Source organism: Ursus maritimus, unplaced genomic scaffold (assembly GCF_017311325.1).
Source record: "Ursus maritimus isolate PB19 unplaced genomic scaffold, ASM1731132v1 scaffold_21, whole genome shotgun sequence".
NCBI lineage: Eukaryota > Metazoa > Chordata > Mammalia > Carnivora > Ursidae > Ursus > Ursus maritimus.
In genome coordinates this window covers 17,345,416-17,362,601 of record NW_024424564.1, presented here as the reverse complement: position 1 = coordinate 17,362,601, position 17,186 = coordinate 17,345,416, and the positions used below count along the sequence as shown (strand labels likewise).

General features: G+C 38.0%; 1 long non-coding RNA gene across 2 annotated transcripts in view; it reads right to left on the bottom strand.

Annotated features, from left to right (window-relative positions):
* Positions 1 to 7,932: 7,932 nt before the first annotated feature.
* Positions 7,933 to 17,186, bottom strand: part of LOC103656913 — a 195,052-nt gene continuing 185,798 nt past the window's right edge. For both annotated transcript variants that reach the window (XR_005836690.1, XR_005836692.1), the window contains one exon: positions 7,933 to 8,671. This is a non-coding gene — a long non-coding RNA (uncharacterized LOC103656913). The remainder of the gene's footprint in view (positions 8,672 to 17,186) is intronic.

The window sequence follows — 17,186 nt, the reverse complement described above, 5'->3', positions numbered from 1 at the left end:
TTACAGTGTGCTTACACAAGAAACTCATGTAGAATGCCCTAAAAACTTGGAATGTAAATACAATGAAATCTCTTCCACTTTTCCAAATAATATCTTGAGCCCCTAATTTCTTTATTTAGGGGTGTCATGTGTCTTCTTTAGAACCCTCCCTCCATCAACTCCAACCTTCAATGTTCACACAACCCAACTTGCACACCCAAGCAGGAAGAACACTGGAGTCATGTGCATTGCTTCTTGCTGCTATGTGGTGGGCCCTGTTGAAGCTAGTTTCTCCAAATCCCAGAGTCGGTGCCAATCCACCACTGAAGTAATGACTTGACAAGCCAGATCCAAGTGCAGGCCACTGGAGTTCTGCAAGGAAGCAGGAGCCCACTCCCGCAGTGCTAACCAAGAACAAGAGTGCCCTTCCTTGGGCTCCTGACATTTGTAGCTGTCACCGTTTTGCAGTCTGGATTGGTTCAGTGTCAGCCACCCACAGACCACTTCAGTTTCCCTCCCCAGTGTGTCAGGCAACTTTTTATCTTATATTCTCCAAATGCAAAGTTGTTACTCCTCTGAGGAAAGTAACACTGGGAATCAAAGATAGTTTTACCCTGCTACCGACGAACCCTGATATCTTTGTAGAAAGATGAAGTTGTTGACACCTTTTATGATTCCAAGGCAAAATTTTGGCACCCCTCTCGAGAGAGATTTAAAAAAAAAGTTAACTCTGATCTTCTACTATGCCCAGACTAACAACAATAGAAATTTGCCTGCTATTTGCCAATATTTCCTTAACAAATACCTAGAAAAAGTATTAACTTTGGTGTTGGGGATGGAAATGCTGGAATTATCAACTAGAGCCATTTCCCAAGAAAAACTTTACTGAACCTAGAGACTGACTGGGCTTCTTAATAGACCAAAAAATAAAATAGGGAAAGACAAAAATAAGGTCAAGTATGAAAAAAAGTTTCCAGTCTGAGTGATGAGAATAATACTGATGCTATGAATGAGTGAGAATTAAGTAAATGTAGCTGATTTAGGATAAGAGATTATTAATTAAGCTGGAGAAATATTACTATTGAGCTAATAGTAGAACTTGAAAGTGGAAATATCCAATGGAAAGTTTGAAATTTTAAAGAACAGAGCATGGCTAAGGATTAGAAGTAACTGTACAGAATTGGAGTCTTTCACTTTTAGAGGATTGTAGCCTCACAGATGAGCTGATTAATGGGAAAGAGAGGGATGAAAAAGATGAGTCACCAAAGAGGTCAAAGAAAGTATGAGCAAAAAGACAGTGCAGTGTTGACTTGGAAGTGGAAATGAATGTCAGTGAAACACAGAAATCTGAAAAAAGGGATAATATGGAAAACCCAAGAAATTCAACCAGATGGAAGTCAACAGTATTGAATGTCATGGGGAAATGAGAAGAGAAAGAGTCTGAAAATAAACCCTTGGATTTTATACAGAAGAAAAGGTACAAATGTTTGAATGCCAACTATGTGCTAGGTGCTTTTACTTACATGAAACATTTTAAGAAAAATTTAAGCAGTGTTCTTGGATGTGGAGACCAGACAGAGAAATTTGGCAGGCAAAGAACCAAGCAACACCAAGTGGGGCCTCAGGGGAACAGTAGGGTCAAGCTAGAAAGGTTTTTTGCTTTGTTTCATTCTCTTGTATCAAGGTGGGGCAAACTATTTGCTTGAAAGCAGGAAGAAACCTAGAGGGAGAGAGATCGGAGGGGTTATGACAGAAGCTAAGTGATTCCAATGGTAAATGTTAAAAAATGGAAGTTTTAACATTAATTAAAAATAATTAGCAATTTTATATTCTCTATCAAAGAGTTAATTTCATTTAATTATGCATGGAATGAGTCTATGGTTCTTTGTCAGCTCTCCTTGTCTCCCTGCCCTTTGCTTTTATGGCTTTGCATTCATAAAAACAAAGTCTTTTTCATTCCATTATACCCTTGTGAACAGTTAACTAGTTTTACAAAGAAATATAAATTCTGAGTAATCAGCCTAATTGTTGACCCATTTCTACATTTATAAATTATTTTTTAAAAAATCCACCAGGGAATTTCTAATCTTCTCTAAAAAACAACCAGATGTTGCTCATATCATCTATTATAATAAAAAACTTTGAAAGGTTTTGTCTCATAGCAGGGATACTCCTACTCCCTCAAAATCGTTTTGCCTATAACACACTGACGTATTCTAAAAAGTATACAAATGTATCTGTTAAGTAGAATAACTACCAAAAAGTAATTTCCTCATTTCTTGCCTTACTAAGCTCTTCCAAATACCAAATACTATAATGCAATATTCTAAACTGGCAGTTTATTTCCTGTATTCAGACTAAAATATTGTCTTATCTAAACTGAGACAAGTACCTTCTCATCCTTGTCATTCCTCTAAGCACTGGCAGCCCAATTCCATAGGACTGAGGACGAGTCTCAGCTGCATCAGCTGCTCCCTGCCATCCCTTGGCTAACCTCCCGTGCCTCAATGTCCCATGGGCAAGATAAAATTACGGTGTGATAGGATATCATCTTCTCTTACAATTAAATCCTATCCTAGACATGCCGATACAATAGCAACTTCATCTCTGCCCAACAGCTAGCCACTTCTGGAGGATGATTACTAAGTACAGTTTCTTCCCCAGACACCAGAAGCAGAGACTCAGATGAACCACACGGGAGTGTTGCACCGAAAGGAGGCAAGTGGGCTGAAAAGAAGAGCAACAACGGCCGAGTTCATTGCCACATTAAATATAAAGCAGAGTAGAATTCAGTCAACAGCAACAACAAACCGATCTACTCTTGGTGGGCAATAGAACTAAAAATAATTGAAAATAATAAAATGATTCAAACAGTGGCAATAAATATTTATTACCTTTAAATTTGAGCTTTTTCTGACTTGAGAAAGGTGAAAATACAAGTGAAGTAATCATTGTGAAAGTATTTCAGAAGAAATACCCTATAACTATTTCACAAATTTACTCAATCTCATGAGCTATTGATGTACGTATGTGAAGCTACCTTGAAAACTAGAGAGTGCTGTGTAAGTGTGATTCTTAGCATTACAAAGTTCAAGATATTATTATTAAATGGTCATGACTATTGGCCACATTATATCATAAGCCAGTTATGAAATCTACTCTAAATAAATGCTAAAGTGTTTTGGAGGTGGTTACACTGATATCCATAAGGTTTATTTGCAAAATAAATTTCAGAAATCTTCTTGTTAATCCTTAAGAATAAGCAGATGTCAACTGTAATACAATATTATTTAGAAACTGGTAAATCTAGAAATTTTCTAAGAATAAAAATTTCAAAGGTGGGGCACCTGGGTAGCGCAGTCGTTAAGCGTCTGCCTTCGGCTCAGGCTGTGATCCCAGTGATCCGGGATCGAGTCCCACACGGGCTCCTCCGCTGGGAGCCTGCTTCTTCCTCTCCCACTCCCATGCTGTGTTCCCTCTCTCGCTGGCTGTCTCTCTGTCACATAAATAAATAAAATCTTTAAAAAAAATTTCAAAGGTAAATTTCTTTTTATTTGTCTTTGCAAAATTATTCACCAAATGTTATGCAGAATTCTTAAAAAAAAAAAAAAAACCCTTGTGTTACAATCTCCCTATTATGTCTCTCCTGAAGTATTAATGTCAAATAATTATAAGGTTCTTTTATACTCTTCTTCAGTAACACAGATTATAGGCAAGACTTCAAAATAAAGAAGTGCTTCTCAGATTAAATGTGCATACAAATCACCTGGGGATCTTGTCAAAATGCAGACTCTACTGTAGTGGGTCTGGGATGGGGCTTGAGAGCCTGGATTCTGCACTTCTAATAAGCTCCCAAATGATGGCAATGCTGCTAGTCCAGGGCCAATCTTCAAGTAGCAGGAATATAAAAAGAATTATTGAGGTTGGGTGCTATATTAGACAAGGTTCTCCGAGAGAGATCCTGTACCCAGAGATACAGAATCAATAAGACACATATATTTACGTCTATATATTACATAATATAAATTACATAAATACATAAATTATATACAATATATATAATTTTATATATATATATAATTTTATTTACACACACACACATATGAGAAAGAGAGAGATAAGTTCTAAGAAATTGGCTTACCTGATTATGGAGGCAGAGAAATCCTAAGATCTGTAGTTAGCCATCTGGAGACCAAGAGAACCAATGGTATAGCTCCAGTCTGAAAGCCAGCAGGCTCAAGACCCAAGAAGAAAGTCTTGATTCAGTTTGTGTCCCAAGTCAAGAAAAGACTGATATCCAAGCTCATGCAGTCAGGCAGGAGGAGTTCCTTTTTATTTGTGGGAGAGTCAGTCTTTACATTCTATTCAGCCCTCATTCAATCAGTTGAAGGGCTGAATTAAGGAGGGCACATTAAGGGGGCGCCTGGGTGGCACAGAGGTTAAGCGTCTGCCTTCGGCTCAGGGCGTGATCCCAGCGTTATGGGATCGAGCCCCACATCAGGCTCCTCCGCTATGAGCCTGCTTCCTCATCTCCCACTCCCCCTGCTGTGTTCCTTCTCTCGCTGGCTGTCTCTATCTCTGTTGAATAAATAAATAAAATCTTTAAAAAAAAAAAAAAAAAAAGGAGGGCACATTAAGAAGGGCAATCTGCTTACCTCAGTCCACCTATCCAAATGTTAATCTCACAGACATGCCCAGAATAATGTTTGACGAAATATCTGGGACCCCATGGCCCAGTCAAGCTGACACATAACATTGGCTATCACAAATGTTATTGCTATGTATTCTTTATTCCAGCCAAGTAGTAATAATCTAATTAAAATAATTCCAAAGAATTTATTTCAAGCTCCTAATCTATTAGGAGCCTGACCCATAATAAATTAAGGAGACAAATAGCATTGATTGATGTTAGTACTTGACTTTAAAGGTAATAAAAATAATCCTTCTTATTTAAAGAAGGTAATGCCTATCTCAAAATGCCTATCTCAAAAATGGCAGTTTTAAAAGTAAGGTAGGCCTATATTGAATGTCTTTTTCAAAGTTGTACTACGAACTGGTGTGAAAAATACAAAATTACGTCAACCGAGACATCATAAGTTTTATAGAAAAAGGAGGGGTATCATAAAATGTATGTAAAAATTATTTTATCCACTGTAAAACTTCTTAGAGTCTTTAATATACTAATCATTAGCATCTCTATATACTAATATATAGAAGTATATACCCATCAATATATTCCAAGAGGGAAATATATCATATTTCATTGAATCTAAAATGCCATCTAATGCTAGGACGTATCACTTTAGGTACCACTAAATAGGAAATAATAATGTCAATTAAATAGGACACGATGCTTCTTGAGTCACTTATGATTTTTAAAATACTCACTGAGCTCTTGTAGATTTATAGGTAGACTTAATCACGTATCACCCACATGCATATAGAAAAAGGAAAATGTAAGTAAAGGTTATCGATTACAGTACTAACAAAATTTCCTCACATTTGAAGTCTGACTTTTCTGAATCACTTTTCAACTTTGTTTCACTATCATTTTTCCATACAATATTTTCGGCTAGAGCACTAATGATACACTTTCTTTTTTTTTTTTTAAAGATTTTTATTTATTTATTTAAGAGAGTGAGACAGAGCAGAAAGCACGCACAAATGGGGGAGGGGTAGAGGGAGAAGCAGACTCCCCTCTGAGCAGAGAGTCCTACACAGGGCTCAATCCCAAGACACCAGAATCATGACCTGAGCCAAAGGCAGACGCTTAACCAACCAAGCCACCCAGGCATCCTGATGCACTGTTTCGCAAAAGTGTTTCACTATTGTCTCTAGAATATTCTTCCAAGCTACTTACACCGATTCTAGATGTTTTGATGTTGGCACGTTCTTCATTAGATATCAAAGAAATTTTCAGGCACCAGTCAAGAACTCAAATACAGGGGCTCCTGGGTGGCTCAGAGAGTTAAGAGTCTGCCTTCGGCTCAGATCATGATCTCCAGGTCCTGAGATCGAGCCCCACGTGGGGGGGGGGGGTCCCAGCTCAGCAGGGAGTCTGCTTCTCCCTCTCCTTCTGCCTCTTCCCCTGCTCATGTTCTCTCTCTCGGTCTTTCTGTCTCAAATGAATAAATAAAATCTTTAAAAAAATAAAAAAGAACTCAAATCTATGACCTATATATAACCTGCTAATTAGCTGATAACCTTTGTAAGGCACATCTTGAATTCAGACATGTTATACTTGAAAACATACAAACACACATACACATGCACACACATCTCACCTTAGAATCAATAGCAATAGTTATTCCCAAATTTGTTTAACCAAAGAAGAATCCCTCACTTTTTAAAGAACTATATCTCAAGGTACCAGTGTCTCAAGAATCTTATTTTTTAAAAACACTACCTTAAATGTATTCATTCTCTATACCACATTACCTTTTGGCATAAGTTGATCCAAATGATTTATTTTTTTCTTAGTATATAACCTTTCTGAATAAAAAAGTATGCCTATTTCTTCTCCCCTCTGCCCTTCCCACAGTGTCTAAGACGCTGGTCATTATACTTCAGGTGTTCACTAAGAATTCTGCTAGGAAGGGTCCAGGACTGAGCATCACAGAAATTCTCCTGGCCTGCTTCCAAAACAAGTTTAATTCTTCTTCTGTTCTGCCTTATGACTAAAACTTTCATCCTAGCAATGTCTATCAAATAATTTCTTGCCTTTTATTCTCAGGTAAATATCCACTTTTCTAGACGCACTTCAACGATCATTATCATAACCCTATTCTAACAGGCTGGTGTTTACAGACACTCAGTAGTGGAACAGGGGTGAGAAAATCTGAGTTCTAATTATAACCCTGCCATTTGCTCACTATGTGCGCAGCTCCTCCAATCCTCAGTTTTCCCCTAAGTCAAATGAAGATAACATTTGTCCCACTAGCTTCACAGTTGTCATAATCAATAGAAAGGACTGTTGTCATAATCAATAGAAAAAAATATACCAAAAAGCACTCTAAAGGCTACATAGTGCTATCTCTGCTTTTATTACATGCATTACATGAAAATTCTGTCCAACCCTCGATCTGGCTTTGGTTTTGTTATTCATCTGACATAAACTATAAGCTCCCCAGAGAAACTTTATGAGACTTCCAGAGTATCCTTTCCACTGAAAAACATCATTAAACAGTAATAGTCATGAAATTTCTGAGGACTATTCTATTTGAGATAATAACCATAAACATATAAAACTGAGTCCCCTGGAGCTCAGTGAATCCATTCATTGTGGACTTACCAGCTATATTAATTAAAAATCAAAGGTGTGCTTTTGTTTGTACGAAAGAAATACAGGAATAAGAAGGACATCCTCTTCTTTACTATTAAAGAACTCTTAAAGAATAAAATTCTTTGACTAACATTATTTCATTGGAACTTTACAAAGCTCTGGCAGGTATCAATATCACAGTGTTTTACAGATGAGAGGACTAGAGCGCCAAGAGGTTTACCGCCAGGAAGGAAATAATCTTGCTCACATACTCATAGCAGAGCTGAGGTTTTAATCTCAGAATGCTAGGCTTCCTCCTACGTGCGGATTTCTGAATCTCAGCAGCCTCGACCTTGTGAGCTGGGTGAGTCTCTACTTGGGGGGCGGGGCAGTCCTGTGCATTTCAGAATGTTTAGTGCATTCTGGCTCTCCCCACCAGATATCAGCATCGCCCCTCCCCCACCAGGACAACAAAAGTGTCTCTAGATATTGCTAAATGTCTTCTAGGGGCAAAACCACACCCCATTGAAAACCTGTCATACATCATACCACTTTTAAATAGCAGCACTTTTATAATTTTTCCAATATTTTTCACATGCTTGATCATCGCTTCATGTCAGATGACAATGATAACTTAGGACCTATTGGTTTCCTGTGCCTGCCATAAAAAATTACCACAAACTTGATGGCTTAAAATAGGAGATTTATTCTCTCATAGTTCTGGAAACAAGGAGTCCAAAATCAACATGTGGTCGCACTCCCTCCGAGGGCTCAGGGGGGATCTTTCCTTGCCTTCTCCAGCTTCTGGTGGCTCCAGGTGTCCTTTACTTGTGACTGCAGAACTCTCATCTCTGTCTTGCCGGGATCTTCTCTGTGTCCTCTCCTCTTCTGTCTTTTATAAGAACACTTGTCATTAGATTTAAGGCTCAGGGGAGAATCCAGGGTGATCACAAGATCCTTAATTACATACGCAAAGACTTTTGAAAATAAAGTCTCATTCACAGGTTCTGGGTGGATGCCTCATTTGTGGGGCCACCATTCTACTCATTTCACAGATTATACCGTTTTTCTGAGAATGAAAAACACTTTCTGGATAATCTCTCATCTCATTAATTTCAGGAATTAGTAGAGATGAACAGGGAAGAAAATGAGGCCCAGGAAAATTAGGGGCAAATTTGCTAAGGCCAGTGAGTTAGAGATTTACTAAAATAAACTAGGGTCCATGTCCGGGGCCTTCCCCACTGGGTCTATGGCAGGAGAGTTGAAAGAACCAGCTGAATTACATCCTGCTTTAGGAACCATACAATTCACAGTTGAGTTCTGGTGGAAAATTGAAAAGAAAAAGAGAACACAGCTGGATATCCAGATCCTTTTGTTGATTTTTTAAAAAATCAGCTGTAAATTTCTAAAATCCACAAGATTTTCTGGAACCTGGTGAAAGAAAACAAATGTGGAACCCCATTTAACAAAGTTGCTTCTCAATGTGTAAGTATTCTTTGAAATTTATTCCTTTATGTGTGCTGCATGTCAATTTTTTAAAAATCTGTGATTATAGAGTCATGAGCATTAGAGATACAGAGCATTAGCTTTCATAATGCATGATATTAATCACTCTCTCATATACGGAGACTGATCACACAAAAACCTGTGAGATCATGCTCACTTAACAGAGCCTGGTCACAGAGTAATGGTCTGCTGATTTCCCCCAAATACTGCATTTCTCTTTTTTGATACCACATTTTCATTCTAAGTGGTGTTGACATTTTGACCAGAGTATCCAGTAAGTTATGAATCACCATTCGACATCAAATGACTCAGTTATAGAATTACAACCATGATTTGTATAAAAAGCCTTTTTAAATATAATATATCATAACTGAACAATCCCCTTCTTGATTTCTCTTGCACTAGTCACACTCCTTCTTCTAAAGGTTAGCATGAAGATGTCCAGTCACTTACTCATTTTCCTATCTCCATTTACAATTGTAAGCTGAATTCACCAAAATTACATCCTTATTACATCCTTTGTTGCATGTTCTGGATTTTATTTGAACATTTTTTTTATTTATTAAAATTAAGATATTCACGTGGTTTACATTTTTTTGTTTTCGTTTTTTTTAAACAGCAAACAGGGGTATAGGATGCAAAGGGTAAATTTCCTACCAAGCCCAGGCCTCTGTTCTAGTCCTCAGAAGCACTCAGTGTTAATAGCTTTGAGGGTATCTTTTCAGAAATATTTTACATATTCTCAAGTCTTCTTTTAGAAAAGACCTTTCTGGGGCACCTGGGGGGCTCAGTGGGTTAAGCAGCTGCCTTCAGCTCAGGTCATGATCCCAGGGTCTTGGAATTGAGCCCTGTGTCGGGTTCCCTGCTCAGCGAAGAGCCTGCTTCTCCCTTTCCCCCTGTCTGTCTACTTGTTGTCTCTCTCTCTCTCTCTGTTGAATAAATAAATAAAATCTTAAAAAAAAAAAAAAAAAAGAAAGAAAGAAAAGCCCTTTCTACTAAGGCACAAATCATTCTTACTTAAAAAGAGAGTTCTCACATTTTTGTTTTAGACCGTGGTCTCTAACAGGATTAACCCTAACATGCCCCCAAATCTTCTGAGTGGATTTAATCAAATCATTAGACTCAATAGATATCATCTCACAACTTGGAAAAAGAAGCATATTTTAAAAAATATCTTATTAATGAATAATCCTCAGCAAACCCTACTCTTAATGTTCTGTGTACGTAATCAGCTCACTCAAACATTATCCTATATGGGCCTTTTAAATTTTATTCTCAGAGAGAAATAATGTATCTTCTTAATATCAAATTTCAAGTGACAAATCTCTTGCTTCGAAAATAAAATATCCCCAGGTTTCTCCATTATTTATTCCCAGGGATGACTAAACCCTTATATTTACTTTGATTTTTCTTTCAAGGGTGAGGTTGTTAATGAGCTTATCTATTAAGGAAAAAAATCTAGAGGTATGTGTAAACCAGATCTGGATTTACACTAGATAATAAAAGTACACCCTACAACTACAGATGCTAACACAGGGCCTGAAGGAAAGTAGGCAAGATTTAAAACAGGTGAAAATTTAGCTTTAATTAAATATTATGAATGGCCTAAGAACTATTCCTTAGCTGTAGCTTCTCTTTGCTTCCTGCTACAGATTTATTGTTAAAAGAGCATGAGAAGGCTTAGTGAATGTTTTATAATATTGTCAAAGTGTCTGAAATTTAAGAATTCTGTAAACCCATGGGTATCCAACAGAAATGGGCCAGGAGATTGGGAATGGTTAGAAGACGCTGCATGATTTTGATTCCCTCCTTCCACCCACATATGCACATAACACACATGTTTTGGTCAGATCCTTCAAGAAGTAGACACCACAACAGAATGACCTATTTACGAAATGTATTAGGGACCCACCTGTAAGAGAAAACAGGGAGAGGCTGAGAGGGCAGTCAGATGTTGACACATGCTGACCCTAGAGGAGAGAGAGCAGACACAAGAAGGGGAGGAGGGTCAAAGGGGCGTGTCTTAGCAGGGCACTCTAAGTGAAGTTTGGAAAGACCACGATGGGTGGGAGGGAAGGTCCTCAAGCCAAAGTTGCCCATCAGGGGTGTCTCACAGCTCCCAAGGAGAGGCCTTCCTTAGCATCTCAGGCGTGCTCAGTCATTGGCTGAGAGCAGCACGCGGGAGATGTGGCCTCAGGACAAACTTGGTGATGAATTTCAGAGCTTGACATCTGGGACTCTCAGTCAATTATGCTCCTTGTAATTGGCGATCTAAGAAGTTCACATGCACCATCTCAGGTGCCACCTATCACTCCAAATATATCTTAGGCTGATCTTCATAGCCATATACATATAAAATTGAAAATATTTGTTTTCAAAGTTTCAGCCTGATGCTCCAGCTCTGAGATTACTCTCAACAGAAATGTTTCAAATTCTAAACTTTCTCTTGGTCAACAGAGCAATTAGCAATAAACTAATCCACGCTAAGAAGGGAATGATTCACTATGCATCCTGCATAACTCTTCTTTAACTTGCCAAGTTGAATGGATCTTTATTGGTGGATATATTTTTATTGAGTAAATTTTACATACAGCAAAACACATAGGTCTTAAGTGTAAAATATGAGGAGTTTTGATATTATCTATATTCATGTAACTACCATCCCACTCAAGATTTAGACCACTCCAGAAACTGTCTTCATGTTAACTCTCAATCAATTCTAACCTTGCTATAAATAACCATTGTTCTAATTTCTATTACCAAAGATTAATTTTGGCTGTTCTCAAAGTCTGGATAAATGGAATCACACAAGATATACCTTTTGTGTATCAGACTTTTTTCCACTTTGCATAGTATTTTTGAAATTCATCCATGCTGCTGCTATTGCAGCCAATAGTTCATTCATTTTTTTTTTTTAAGATTTTATTTGTTTGTTTGACAAAGAGAGAGAGAGAGCACAAGCCTGGGGGAGAGGCAGAGGGAGAAGCAGACTCCTCGCTGAGCAGGGTAGCCCGAGGCAGGGCTCGATCCCTGCACCCTGGGACCATGACCTGAGCCAAAGGCAGATAGATGCTTAACTGACTGAGCCACCCAGGTGCCCCAGTAGTTCATTCTTTTTATTGCTGAATAGTATTCCATTGCATGGATATACCACAGTTGATTTATCTGTTAGCTGGTTGACAGACATTTGGGTTGTTTCTAAGAAAACAGTTTTCCAATGTTTGTACCATTTTATACTCCATAACTGGTGGGATTTTGAGAAATATCAGATGATATTTTAGGCCTTCTCTCAAATCATTCCACCCAACTAATTTTACCTAATAAAAGACTAACCCTGGCAGGATTAAAAGAAATTATTTACACATCTCTTGTTCTAGCCAAAGCATACAGATGTTCTAACATCCCATTATAGTGATGGGAAAACAAAATCCAGGAAATATTGATGCTTGCTCAAAGTCAAACAACTGATAAGTACAATCAGGATTCAAACTCAACTCCACTCCTTTTATAGCAAAACCAATTGTCCTTCCCCCAAACAAACTTCCAAAGCATAACACTAGAGAAACCTTGGCTTTAGCCAGAAGCCAGAGGCTAAGGGAGGAGAGGCTCCAGATGCAGTTGCAAACTCTTCTCTACTTACTGCAGAAAGGAAGGTGAAGACCACCAGCTCACTTTTATCAACCTTGCCCAGATCTATGTCAGCGCCATCCACCATGTCAGAAACATAGGGAATTTGTAAAGGACCTTCTGTCCACCTTGTTTGTTTTTCCCTCCAACCCAATCTGACCTCAAGGGATTATTATTATTATTCTTGCCAATTAAAGCTAAGGAAGCAGAGTATCTGTTTACATAATTTGTTGGAGATCACATAGATTAGTGCTCTTCCCTAATACCCTCACTGCCAAGCACAGTAGGGATGAAAGGCCAGGCAGACAGTGCACGGTGAATCAATGGATGGATCACAAACAAGTTTTCTGGCTTCAAGTTCAGACATCTTCTCATTAGGCTGTATATACTAAAACCTTATTTTCCTCAAGTTTTTAAAACCAAGAGACTGGATGATATGACTTCTGAGATTTTGTTCAATTTAGAAAGCCTAGGATGCTTTGTTTGCACTTCATACAAACCTTACAGGAAAAGAACGAGCGTTTTTCTCTGACAGCACCTTAAAATTACCAAAGAACCTGAATCCTTGAATGCAGGAGGGAACCTATTGTGACTAATGAGTAAAAAGTCCTGTGGGATGAATTCTGTCAAGAAGAAACTAAGAGCCTATCCAAAGGTGACACTGAACACATTCCCTTCCTTGAACAACACAAATATCAGATTCCCACTCTTGGTGGATGACAGAAGTTCTGGGAAAGTCATTTTCATGGAAAATATTAATACCTTATTTGCATACATAACAGCATTCTAGGAAAAACAGAATCTAGAAATATAAATTAGTTTAGAGAACATCAGGAAAAGAAAAAACTATGTATCACACATATAAACCAATGCTCAAAAAATAAGTCAAGATAAATCAATCATCTCCTGGTCATGTGTACAACTCCAGGCTGTCCCTAATAGTGTCACGCTCTTCCTGTTAGTTCTTTGCCAATCTCATTGCTTTCATGTTCCCAAGCACTGGAGCTTTGCTACTTGCCTTGTATCAGAGTAGGCATTAGACTGAAGACAGTTTTGCCAGGTTGCTGTCCCTGATATCAGCCAAGTCTCATTTTCTAAGGTAGAAACACTCAAATGAAACGCTCCACTTCTCCTCTGAGTAGAAATCCTGCCAATCCTGTCCGTCCAATCCATGTTTACATTTTCAGTCCAGACATTTAGGCAACTGATAAAAGTCCCTCTCTTTTTATTTGAAACATCAAGAAATAATTCATTATTCAATTTCCTCTATTGCACATATATCAACAAAACTTAAACTATGAGTACAGATCACCATAAATCGTAAGCTTCTCTGGTATATTTTACATAATTTAACAGAAACTGCATCTTTCAGTCTCCTGGGAATATAATATTACCACCTTCAAAGTGTTTTCTTAGGCACAACACTCAATCTCCCATCAAGCTGAATGACTTTACCCAAAATGATAAGGAAAAGACCTTAAAGGTCCTTCAAGTAAGCAATTAATACTTTTTAGAATAGACTGGTTTATCTCTGCTTTTGGGAAGGTTTCAGTATGCACAAATTGTGCCTTCATTCTTTGATTCAGAATCGTGTTGTTTCTGAAAAAAGAATACTCTTGCTCCTGTGGAGAGTAAAATTGACCCTATTTTTATGTCTGGAGTAGCTCCTATTCGTATGTTTTACTGTATGTGATGACAGGAAACACTATAATTAATTTTCTAACAAGTAGTAGCTTGAATTGAGAAAATAAGCCAAAGACAAATTATACCATTGTAAATGAACCCCCACCCCCAATTCCCTTCTTAATCATATCAATGCTTTTTCATTTTTCATTATTATGGGGGGAGGGGACATAACTTTGTGCCTCTATGCTGTGGAAATGCATGATCTCCTAAGTCCCCTCTCTAGAGCCTCCTACCCTTTCTTCTCCAGATTTCTGTGATCTGTTATATGCTCCTTCCTCCAACTTCTCCAATAAGTCCTTGTCTCCTTCCACCTCAGGGACTTAAAACATGGTGAAAAATCTGTCTCCACCCCTGACCCTTAGATGTACACTACCCTGAAACTAGTTAAGTCTAGATACTCTATTCCTTCCTTCGGATTCCAGCTTCAGATTCCAGTGATCACATCCTTCAGGAAAGCACTTGGCTTACTCACCCGGTCTCTTTTTTTCATGTGTTTCCCCTTCATTATACTTATCAAAGTAGTCGTTTTATTTGTGTGATTCTTTGATAAATATCATCATCCCCATCCCATGAAGTAAAGCCATGGCTTTTTTAATGGTCATAAGCACCCCTCCCAGTACATAGTAGTCAATAAAGGTATTTATTCAAGAAACTGAATTTTTAAATGCGATTGACAGAAAGAGCATAAAACAAATTTTAGTGAGGAAGACCCTAAGCAAGGGTAATCACAGTATATAGAGAAATGCTTTTTTTCCTGTAAAGCTATTGGAGGAGGACAACTAGTAGAAACTCAAGGGAAATGTAATTAATACTGGCTTTAAAGAAGAAAAATTACGAGATTTTCTTGGTGGAGAGAAGAACTCGGGTAAAAATTGATTTGGTGATTCTGTATCGAGATTCCTGGTGTTCTGCTCAGTTATTTGTATAAAAATGACTCATTCTTCCTTTTAAGCAACAAAAGCTCAATCTCACATTCAATAATGTCTGCAGCACAATTGTTGCTCCAACATTTGAACTTGAAAGAAAATATTTACAAACCTGTGTATGAAATGTATTTTCCTCTGACTTGCATTCCTACTCCTACAAATAAACGTCCTATTTGCATACACCTTAGAAGGCATAGGTAACTGAGCTGAACAGTTTTACTCAAGCAGGCGTAATAATCTGGAGGGACTAATAACATGTGAAAACCCACAAATCATGATGAAAACCGGGATTACCAACCTTTACTTCACTTTTCACTGAAATCTTGTCTTTTAGGGTTTATATTCTTTGTTTCCATGAAACTGCTGAGTGTGTAAGATATGGATATCTTAGAAAAAAAGTGAGCAAAATTATAGTAACTGACCCAGAAGCAACCATTCAAAATGCCACATAGAAATAAAGAAGTGTCCTAATAATGGGGTGTGGAACACAGGTGGGGTACTCGGGCCACTACCCATGGAAGGAAGCAGGAATTCCTTCTCTCCCACTCACCCAAACACTCTGCCCCGTACATTCGTTGCTCATTTCTGTCTGTTGATTGAATAAATGAACAAATGAATAAACAAATGATTTTGATGGCACCATAGCATGCATTCACAATGCATAGTACACCCAAATGTTATTTCTACTGGGAGCATCAGATCCTCACCTGAGGGAATTTTCACTTCTGGTAGAATGGTTTAATTATTTAAAATCTGGAGAAGGTCTTTAACTTGGAACACTTTAGGGAATACAAAATATCAAGTGAGAATAAGTAAAGCTAAAAACTGAACGAGAATTTTAGAATACATTTGACCAAATTTTGTCATTAGAGATAGTCAACATGACCCAAGGATTTCTGCTAGAAAATCCCTATCAGGTTGTCTCCATTCCATTGTAGTTTCTATTCTATAGCTTGCTCTGAACACTTCTTCTTGCCTATTCCAAGTTCTGCTGTTGTGTGATTTATTAGATTTATTAGTATTAGACTTAATAATATTATTAGATTATTAATACATGAGATTAATTATTAGATTTATTATGAGGCTGATTGTTGCAATGAACAACCCACAGATTGAGGTGGCTTTGAAGGGTGTCTTTCTTGCTTGGGTCACAATCAATGCAGACTGAGTGAGATTGAAGAGTGTCCACTCCACCCAATCACTGAAGGACCAGGCTCCTTCCGACTGGTGGCTCTGCTGGGCTCTAGTAGGGGGTAAACTTCAGAGCCCATCCTTAGAATCTCTAGATGCAGACCAGCTAATGAGCAAAATTTGAGAAGGATCTACAGATTCTCATAATAATGCATTGTACCCCTTTTATCCACATGCCATCGACTGGCTGAATCACATGCAATGGGTAGGTAAATTTAGAAAAGCAGAACACCAAGGACAAGAATTTGAAACAGCTGTGTCTCATCTAGTTTCTGCCCCTCTTGCCTGTTCTGAGGTGTCACCCCTTTACCTGAAGGGTATCATTTTTAATCTTGATTTATGGACTTGCTGAAAGTTGACTTAAAATTATTTATCCATTTTTTTTTCTTAAGTATATTTTCTCCAACCAATGTGCTCTATAAATGCTGGCCATCAGTGGCTTTTCTCTGTTCTAGCTCTGAAAACCTTCTGTGTGAGTCTGCCTCACACATATTCTTGCCCCCAGTGATTAAAGGGTGCTTGAGACATTCTCTGAGGCAGACGAAAAGGAGCTAAATATGGCCTTTATCTCCCCTTGAGTGGAAAAGCCCTTTAAAAATCCCCACCGTTGCAACAAACACAAAGCATTCCTTCCTAATCCTTTTATCGCCTCATTTTACAAAAAGTTATTAATATTTATGTTTATTTATCAGAGACATCTGGGAACCTCTACTCTTCAAGCATGATTCTTCCTTCTCCAAGGGCCGCTTCCCTTGGCTCCAAAAGCACTGCTAAAGAATAGCCTCAAATGAATCTTTGTTTCCTGGGTGAATTGCCCTAGCATCTTGAAATCTTCACTTGCCTTGCTGTATATTCAGCTCAGTAGGGTGGCTAACCCAAACATTCGCACTTTTTTTTTTTCCAACCAGAGAAATGAGAAAAGAACTGCGCTTTAATTTTATTTCAATGATAAGAAAAATTAAAGTTACTTTATATTAAAAACCTTAATATGGTTTGAAAATCTCAACAAA